Source organism: Anabas testudineus, chromosome 18 (assembly GCF_900324465.2).
Source record: "Anabas testudineus chromosome 18, fAnaTes1.2, whole genome shotgun sequence".
Lineage (NCBI taxonomy): Eukaryota > Metazoa > Chordata > Actinopteri > Anabantiformes > Anabantidae > Anabas > Anabas testudineus.
In genome coordinates, this window is record NC_046627.1 from 1,601,016 (window position 1) to 1,610,447 (window position 9,432).

Consider the following 9,432-nt stretch of genomic DNA (forward strand, 5'->3'; position numbering starts at 1 on the left):
CCACACAGAAGAAAAAGGAACAAAGTGCAATATTGAATTGCAGCAAGACTCAGGCTTCATTCAGAGTTCAGAACTTATTGATCAAAAACAACAACAAATTAATGAAATACTTAGAATTCTTCAACATCTGTTAATAAAGATACAACAAACATTTATATTTGTATCATCGTAGTTTATGGAGCAGGAAGAGTGAGTAAACGAGGACCTGCGCAGAAATACTAGTGCGCAGAAATACTAGTGCGCAGAAACACTAGTGCGCATGTGGAGACGTTTAACACGGAAGAAGAATCGGAAGCAGGAAAACTTTTTTAGATTTATATGAGGAGAGAAATTTATTTAAAATAACTGTAGAATTAACAGTAACAGTATCAGAAAAGGTGAAGATGATGTCTTCACAGTGGATTTTATTCTTTTTTCTGATCACATGTTTGCTTCACCACGCTGCTGAAGGTAGGCTGTGTGAGAGGAAGTCGGGTTCACGGTTCAATAAAAGCTGAGGGGAACAAACAGAAACCACATCCAGGTTTCAACAAGGGATTTAGTAAGATATGAGTGTCACAACACTGTGATGAAAACTAACTGTAACCAACAAACTTGCTCAATAACTGAACTGACCCTTTGTCTCTGTTCAGTGCAGCTTAACTTCCTCATTACTACAGTTGATGTTAAAATACAAATAAAACACATTTTTACAGTATAAAGTATAAAGTATATGTTGAAGAGGGAGATCAGAACTGTTAGTAGATGTTCAGTTGTTCCCTGAACTCTAATGTTCAGAGTTAAGCTGCAGTACTGTCAGAGTGTGGACCACAGTCAGTTACCTCCATTAATAATAACCCAGTTTCATACAACAGCTTGTTATTTGAAATGATGATTCAAACCAACATCCATGTGTTTTATGATCCAACACGCTGCTTGTTTAACACGTCAGTGAAGTCCGTGATCAGTGTAGTTTGGTGATCCTCAGATAAGAGGCTGTAGTTCAGAGGACTGGATCCCTATCATGATGAGAATAATGTGCTGAAGCTTTTTGTTCATGACCTCCTGTCCCTTCACTGCTTCCACATTCACATTTATACAATTCAACAGGTTAGAACAGGGTGTTGAGATCAAACATAGAGAAGTGTTGGTTTGACTAATCTTTAACCTCTCTCCTCTTTTTCTCCTTCAGACCAGATAAACCTCACAGCTGAACCTGGAGACACAGTCACTCTGCCATGTGGAGTTCACAGTAACATCAGTATTATAGTTGTGGAGTGGAGCAGAACTGATCTGGAGACAGAATATGTCTTTTTACAGAGGGGCAGTAGGTCTGAATCAATCAAACAACATGAATCATTTAAGAACCGAGTGGAGCTGAAGGACAGAGAGAAGAAGGATGGAGACGTGTCTTTGATTCTGAGGAATGTGACATTCAATGACACTGGAACGTATGAGTGTCGTGTCGTCCAGAGAAGAACAAACCACAGGAAGAGATCCATTTTAGAAAGTGACCCCATCAACACCATCAACCTGACAGTTGAACCAGGTGAGTTAGTGTGTGTGTGTGTGTGTGTGTGTGGATCAGAGTTGAAGCTGCTTCCTGGTTGTTGATGTGAGAGTGAAACATCACAGATCAGATGTTGGTGTTGATGAGACTTTGTAGAAAACAGCTGGTATGAGTGATGGGATCAAAGTGCAGTAGATAATGTCTGACAGGAGTTTGAAGAGGAAATGGATTCCGTTGTGTTCTTCACTCATCACCTACCTGACACCTGCTGACTCACTGCTGACTCTCATCTGCAGGTGATGCAGCTGGACGCAAGGATGGAGGAGACAAGGATGGAGGAGACAAGGATGGAGGTGACAAGAGAGAACACACTGGACTAATAGTTGCTGTGTCACTTACTCTTGTTGCTCTTGTTGTTGCTAGTTAAGTTGTTTTTTTGTTGTATAGAAAAGGTCACAGAGGACAGGATTCATACTAACTAACTAACTAACTAACTAACTAACTAACTAACTAACTTACCAAGTAGCTTCTTCTTCTACCAACCCACTAAATTCCATATCTGCAGTAACTATTGTAAACTGTTGTTTGTTGTGTGCAGCTTCTTTTATTTACTGGTGCTTTTAATTTGCTGTACTCTACATAAATATGTCAAACTTCATTTGTCAATAAAGTTTGACTTCATCTTTGATTTCTGACTCTGTCTTTATCAGTAATGTTGATGAGGAGCAGGGTTTATGTTTGGAACTTCTCTGACCTGTTGAACATGTTGATGCAGGTTTGATCAGAGCTGGAATCAACAGCATCAAACTAGTTCAAAGAACCTGGACTTGAACAGTGTCTGAAGGATTCAACTTAACAAATCTACAACCTCTGTGATCCAGGACCAACCAGGAATCAAACCATCTGTCCTGGACTTCTCCACCCACAGACACCCCTTTGGGAGTTTTCTAGTATTTTGTGGTGTCACTTCACGGCCAATTCCTACTGAATCACTTTCAGAGGATCAGACTGAGCAGACTGGAAACAGCCAGCAGATGGCAGCATATTATCTCGGCAGTAACATGTAACAGTAGCATGTTACTGAATCTGAGTCACTGAACCCAAGGTCCATACGAGGCAGGAAGCAGAGACTCACAGAAACTGTCCACTGCTCCTTCACCAACTGCAGCCCCACAAACCTTATGCAGGTTTTACAATAGCAACAACAGAAAGTGTGAAAGTGTAAAATGTTGTGTTGCTGGTTTCATTCTGGCTCCTGACGTCATCACACTGTGAAGACTTGAACGTTCTTCTTCCAGAGACCTATTTTCAAGATCTGCTGTGACTCTGTGACTGAGCAGTGGATCAGTCCACAGCCGTACACACTAACAGACTGCCGTAGATGACCTGCACCATATCCAAGAGGAACTGTGGACCATTGGTTCCTACAGAACTGCTTCAGATCAGCCATATTCTGAGGAGGTTTGGTGTGAATGTCTCTCTTCATGTGACTCCACAGCATCTCTAGTGGGTTGAAGTCTGGACTCTGTCTGAGAAGCCATTCTGTAGTAGATTTACTTCAGTGTTTATGGTCAATGTCTTTATGTTTGTTGGATGCTGTAAGTACATTTATTATCTTATTATCTAATTATCAGTAAGTAAAACTGTGCTGGAGCCAATTCCAGCTGCCATTGGGTGATTGGTGGGGTACACCCTGGACAGGTCAGCAGTCTATCACAGGAGCTACTGGAGGCATGTGTGTGCTAATACAAACTAAATAAGCTCTATTCTGCCATCTGCTGGAGAGGAAACACACTGACTCTGTCCCTTCCTGTATACAGCCTCTGTGTTGTATTTCCAGTCCGGTCTGTTGTCCAGGTGAAGTCCCAGGTATTTGTACCTCTCCACCACCTCCACCTTCTCACCAGAATGGGCCTTGTCAAACCCAGAATGGGTGAGACCAGAGTGTTCAGCATCATGACAACACGCAGCAAAGAGAAGTCTACAGAATAACATGTGAAACACAGGAAGAAGTCATTCTGCAGTAGATTTACTCTGATGATTAGGATCATTGTCCTGATTCGCATGTCAATTCCAATTCAAATCACTCCACATCACCCCCCTCCATAAACAGCCCATGTGTGCCCCCCTGCCTCCACCCCCCTCTCCTTAACAGCAGATCAGATGAGGAGAGAACTGAGGCGGCTAAAGATCAGAAAGCCGCAGGTCCTGACAGCATCAGCCTGCTCAGAAACTGTGCTGACAGCTCTGTGAGGTCACGTACGTCTTTAACCTGAGCCTGAGTCTGGAGATGGTCCCTGAGCTGTGGAGGACCTCTTGTGTGGTGCCAGTTCCTAAGACAATGCACGCTAGAGAGCCAAACCACTACAGACCCAGAAGCCTTGACCTTCCACCTCATGAGGACTATGGAGAGGCTCATCCTCCGCCACCTTTGCTCTGTGATCAGCACTACGATGGACCCACTGCTGTTTGCCTACAGGCCAAACATCGGGGTGAAGGACACTATCATCTACCTGCTTCAAAATAGTTCCTTACGTGTACTATTACAAACCTCTCTTACTTTCAGTGTCAGTTCTTAGGTCTGTGCAGTGTTGCCACTAAGCTTAGTTTCAGTCGTAATAATTTGTATATATTCCAACTGTTCCTGCTTGTTTCTTGGACTTCTTACTGTTGGTTTCCAGTATGAACTGGGCACTCACACCAGCGCAGCACTGAATCTGGTTGGGCCTCCCCCTCTATTTAAATCAGGCAGTCCTAGTTGAACCAGGCTGCTCTTTAACTACTCTTCTTGCAGGACTGTTTTGAAGTTATTTTCTTTGTCCCTTGTTTGTAATGTTGGTTCTTTGGTGGATTTGTAGTATCTGGTTTTTAACTCCCTACACTCTATCCACTATCCACACTGAATATAATATTTTAATGAATATTAACTCTTTCTTCTGTCAAAGGGTGGCAGAGGTCTGGTGTGTTGTACAGAGTCTGGATGGACTCTTTAGTCAGAGTGAGACCCAGTATTTTGTAGATAGTGTCCAGACTGGTTCACATTTCAAACATCATTAAAGTATTTCTGTTTGTGTGTACATACTGATACTTGGATTATTTCATTTTTAATTGAAGTACTGTGCCTGTTGATGTATCTGTAAACCGTTTTGTATTCAGTGCGTTTTAGAGTTGTATGTTGACCCCTGACCTTCCTGCTCAGAGTAACAACAGATTAAGAATCAGTCTGAGTAAAGTTCAAGGAAATTAATGAATTTCACAGCTAAATGCTCACAGAGCTACTTTTATCACAGTCTGCAACAACTTTCCTCTAAACTATAACAGAGAAAACACAGGAAACACCTCATTTTAACACCTCGGACTGACTGAATACTTCACAGCATGTTGATTTCAGACCACCAAGTGTATGATGGGACAAACATCTGTTCAGTATCTACTCTGTAAGTACAACATGTTCTGATTCAATAATTACATGTTCAGCATATGTAGCATGTTGGAAAATGAAGATTAGATACTAGAGTGGAAAGTGAACAGCTTCAAGTCTAGAGAAAGTGAAACGTAGCTGCTGTGACTGACAGATGTGTCGACAATACAGGAAGAGAAACGCATGAAACTGATCTGAGCTAGAAAAGCAAACAGCTTCACTCAGTCACTAAATTCTAGATAATGTTTAGTCCCACTGATGAAAATGTAATTAAGGACAACTCAGGGATTTTAGACATGGGGGAAATATTAGTACCCAGAGGATTCAGGCCCAGTCCCTCCTTACTGGGATGTGACTGTTGGAAATTAGGCTTCCTTTAAATGAATCATGTATCATTATATAAAAATCAATTTAGAATGAACATATCACTGTTTAACAGTTCTACTGTATTGAATGTAACTCTGTGACTGCTCTCAAACCTGAACTCAATGAGCCTCTTGTTTCTCTTTAGCTGTAATGTCACTGCTGTGCTGCAGAATAAACCAAGGTCAGTAAACTTGTGTCATAGTATGAAACTCACTGGTTGTGTCTGAGAAAGACTGGGAGACATGTTAGTGAGGAGGATGTGAAGACTGATTGTTCACACAGTTCAGTGTTTAGGATCTTAGTAAATTACTTTATTGGAAAAGAATCAATAAATGATTGTTGAACTGAGTTTGACAAGATCTGTGCTGTTGACTAAAACCAATTAACTGAGAAGATCTGTAGTAGAACCCTGTAAAATATAGAACACGTTGACATGAGACAAAGGAAACGTGCTTCAGTTTTCCTGAAATGATGTTGTATTTTCTAAATCTTTTATCCCTTCAGCTCGTCTGACTGTGAGTCCCAACAGATCTCAGCTGTTTAAAGGAGAATCTGTGTCTCTGAGCTGTGAGGAGGACGACAGCTCTGCTGGATGGACACTGAGGAGGAACACAACCAGAGACAATAGAGCTGAGTGTGGAGCTGACTGGGGAGAACAACCAGCTGGTTCTTCCTGTAAGATCAACTACATCTTCACATGGGACAGTGGAGTTTACTGGTGTGAGTCCAGAGAGGGATCAACCAGTAGCATCATCAACATCACTGTCTCTGGTAAGATCAGACTGTGGAGTTAGTGTTGATGAGTCTGTGTGGAAATGGATGAAATGCTGTAGTTTGTCTCTGTGTTGAGGTGGATCAGTGATCCTGCAGAGTCCTGTCCTCCCTGTGATGGAGGGACATGATGTCACTCTGCACTGTCAAACAAAGAGCCCTCCCTCCAAGCTCCCAGCTGATTTCTATAAAGATGGCTCCCTCATCAGGACTGAGCCTACAGGTCACATGACCATCCACCATGTTACCAAGTCTGATGAAGGCCTCTACAAGTGTCACATCAGCAGTCATGGAGAGTCTCCACCCAGCTGGATCTCTGTCACAGTGAAGGAGGGTAAAATAAATCAGTTAAATTTCTTTATTAATAAATTCAGTTGTGATGAGTCAAAATGTGACAATAATTATTTTTCCTTATTTTCTAGAAAAGACTTCCAACACATCTCCACCTTCTTTTACCACATCTTCTCCTCCTCCACCTTCATCTCCTCCTCTGTCTGTGTTGGTGTCTGCTCTGTCTGTCTGTGGTTTCAAACTACTGGTGTTGCTGGTTTCACTGGTGACACAGAGAAAATCTAAAGGTGAGACACATTCTTCTAGATTTTACTTAAATTAATTAATTAATTGAAAATAATCTAATGAATCTGTTTTTTATCTAATTATTTACATTTACCTTTGTTGTCATGGTAACGTGTTTCTATTTCCTTTGTGTCGGTGAAGGTTCTCAGTCGTCCAGGTGAAGTTATAAAAACAGGTCAGCTGATGATGCAGTAAATCTAGGACTCCACTACATCCTGCAGCACCTGGATCTCTCTGGCACGTATGTCAGGATCCAGTTCGTGGACTTCAGTTCAGCCTTTAACACGATCACATCCATAAACCGACCCAGCTCACCGTACCTGCTCCCACGTGTCAGTGGATCAGGAGCTTCCTGACTGACAGGAGGCAGCATCACATCTGGCACCTGCACCATCAGCACCGGCGCACCACAGGGGTGTGTCCTCTCCCCACTGCTCTTCTCCCTGTACACTAATGACTGCACCTCAGGGGACCCGTCTGCGAAACTCCAGAAGTATGCAGATGACATGACCGTTGTTGGACTGATCCAGGACGGTGATGAGTCTGCATACAGGCAGGAGGTGGAGCAGCTGGTCCAATGGTGTAGTCAGAACCAGCTGGAGCTCAACATGCTCAAGACTGTGGAGATGACAGTGGACTTTAGGAAGATATAGCCACCAGAACCACCAGACACAGAGTCAGCTTCTTCCCCCAAAGCTGTGTCTGGGCTGAACTGTCCAATCCCAAACTGCAATAACTTCAGGTGACATAGTGAACTGTGTATTGTGTAAATAGTCTGCACCATTCTCTGCTTTGTGAACTGGAAGCTTTTCATGTAGCGTTCACGCAGCTTCAACTCGTCCTTCACTAGCAGATCCCTGCTCCACGTAGCCTACACACAGTCACACAACACACAGGCCTATTTAGGCAGGGAGGGGGAAATGTTCAATTCAGCTGTGTAGAAACACTTTAAACTGAATGATGATAAGTTCATATATCATTGGAATTTGCATGAATTAATCATTTGATGTGTGTGTGTGTGTTTGGAAGTGTGTGGTCGGACCGGTCCTGGTTCTGAAAAACATGTCAGCGAGGTAGATGAGATCACAGATCAAGTCCACGATGAACCAGAGGACCAAATAGTCGGTCTGAAGCTCTTCGAAACACGCCCTGAAACACAGGAAGACATACAGAAGATAAGAAATTATCAAAAGAACAAGAGTTACTGGAAAGAAGAGCATGTGTTTGGTACTTGGCTATGATCAGGGTCCAGTTGTACATCACAGGTACGGTGATAACAAACAGCCAGTAGTAGTAGGTGTTACCTGCTGGATCGATCACTGTGATCTCCTTTGGACTGGACACAAAGAAAATAAATATTAAAACATACTTTTTATTGTCTCTATTAATGATTCTACTCATTGTGGTTCATTAGTCGATGTACAGTCGCTCTGAGTTATAAATATCTGTATTTGGTTCAGTAAATCAAACCTACGCCTCCTCTTTGGCTTTCTTCTCTTTCTCTTTCTCCTCTTTCTCCTTCTGTTTCCTCTCTCTCTTCTCCTTCTTCTCCTTCCTAGATGAGAAGAAAATAAAAATAGTTTAAAATTAAATAAAATAGGAGGAGCTAATTTTTTTAAAATGTCTATGAGAGTTATAACTAATTAAAAGGTCACAGTAAAAGAACATATAGCACATTGGTTGATTAGTTTTTAGTGTGTTGGGCGACGGCTGCACAATGAAACATGGATGTTTGTGGCAGTAATTGTTGTATTACTGCTTTTATTGGATCGTAGAAGAATCCTAAAGATAAAACTTACTCCTTCTTCTCTTTTCTCTCTTTCTTCTCTTTCTTCTTTTTCTTTTTCTCGTCCCTGCAGCATGAAACAGATCAGAGAGATCAGCTGTGTCCATAAACACTTAGATTAAACTGTATCTTTTGAATGTGTGGGTCTTACTCCTCCTCGTTGTTGTTGCTGTTGTTGACATTGAACAAAACTCCTGGTCCTGCTCTTTGTGCAGCTCTGAGACAAAGAATAAAAATTAAATTCTTATTAATCAACTTAGAAGCAGAACTGTCAACCACAGCAGCTCCTGGTCTACCATACAGTGTGGTCTCACCTGTCCCCCTCCCTGACTGAACCTGGCTCCTCCTCCATGTCTTGTAGAACGATGGTGGGTGGTGTTAACCTGGACGTGGAGGGAGGGGCTAATGGAGCTACTTTATCCATGGAGGTGCTGTTGGCAGAAAGATGGAAACATGAAACTACAACAACTCCAGTTTAATCTGTTCTTGACTTCATCACAGACTAATCTGGTGTCATCTACCCAAGAGGTTTATTATTTTTAGTTGGAACCACTAAAGGAAACATTTAACAACAATAAACACAGTTTTGCTTTAATAGTATTTTCCAGAACAACTGAGAATCGAGGCTGTTGCTGCTCCTCGAACTCTAATGTAACTTCAACACTGTAGAAATACAAGATGAACAAAGTAATGTTGATTATAACAGCATCACAGGGACAAATCATAGTGTAAAAACACTGCTTTCATTTCAGGTGTACGACCAAAGTGTCTTGGACACATCAATATGACCAGACAACTGGGTCGTTAGGCCTGTGGTTCTTTTGTTCTGCAGCTCTGAGCACATAAAGTTTTGACTATATTAACAAATCTACCAGAAACTTCTCCATTATCTCTTTACTCATCTGTCAGGTGATAACCTGTTGCCCTCGGTTACTAGGCTGGTATCCGCCAGCTGTGCATCAATCTCATTGCCATGGAAACAGACGAGTAACACCCCCACACACAGACTGATATTTCTGACCT

At 42.0% G+C, this 9,432-nt stretch overlaps 1 long non-coding RNA gene across 1 annotated transcript; it reads left to right on the forward strand.

The window, feature by feature from the left end:
• Window positions 1-6,329: 6,329 nt before the first annotated feature.
• On the forward strand, window positions 6,330-7,337 carry LOC113168422. Its single transcript, XR_003299426.2, has 3 exons — window positions 6,330-6,381; window positions 6,470-6,625; window positions 6,765-7,337. It is a non-coding gene; the product is annotated as an uncharacterized LOC113168422 (long non-coding RNA).
• The last annotated feature ends 2,095 nt before the right edge of the window (window positions 7,338-9,432 follow it).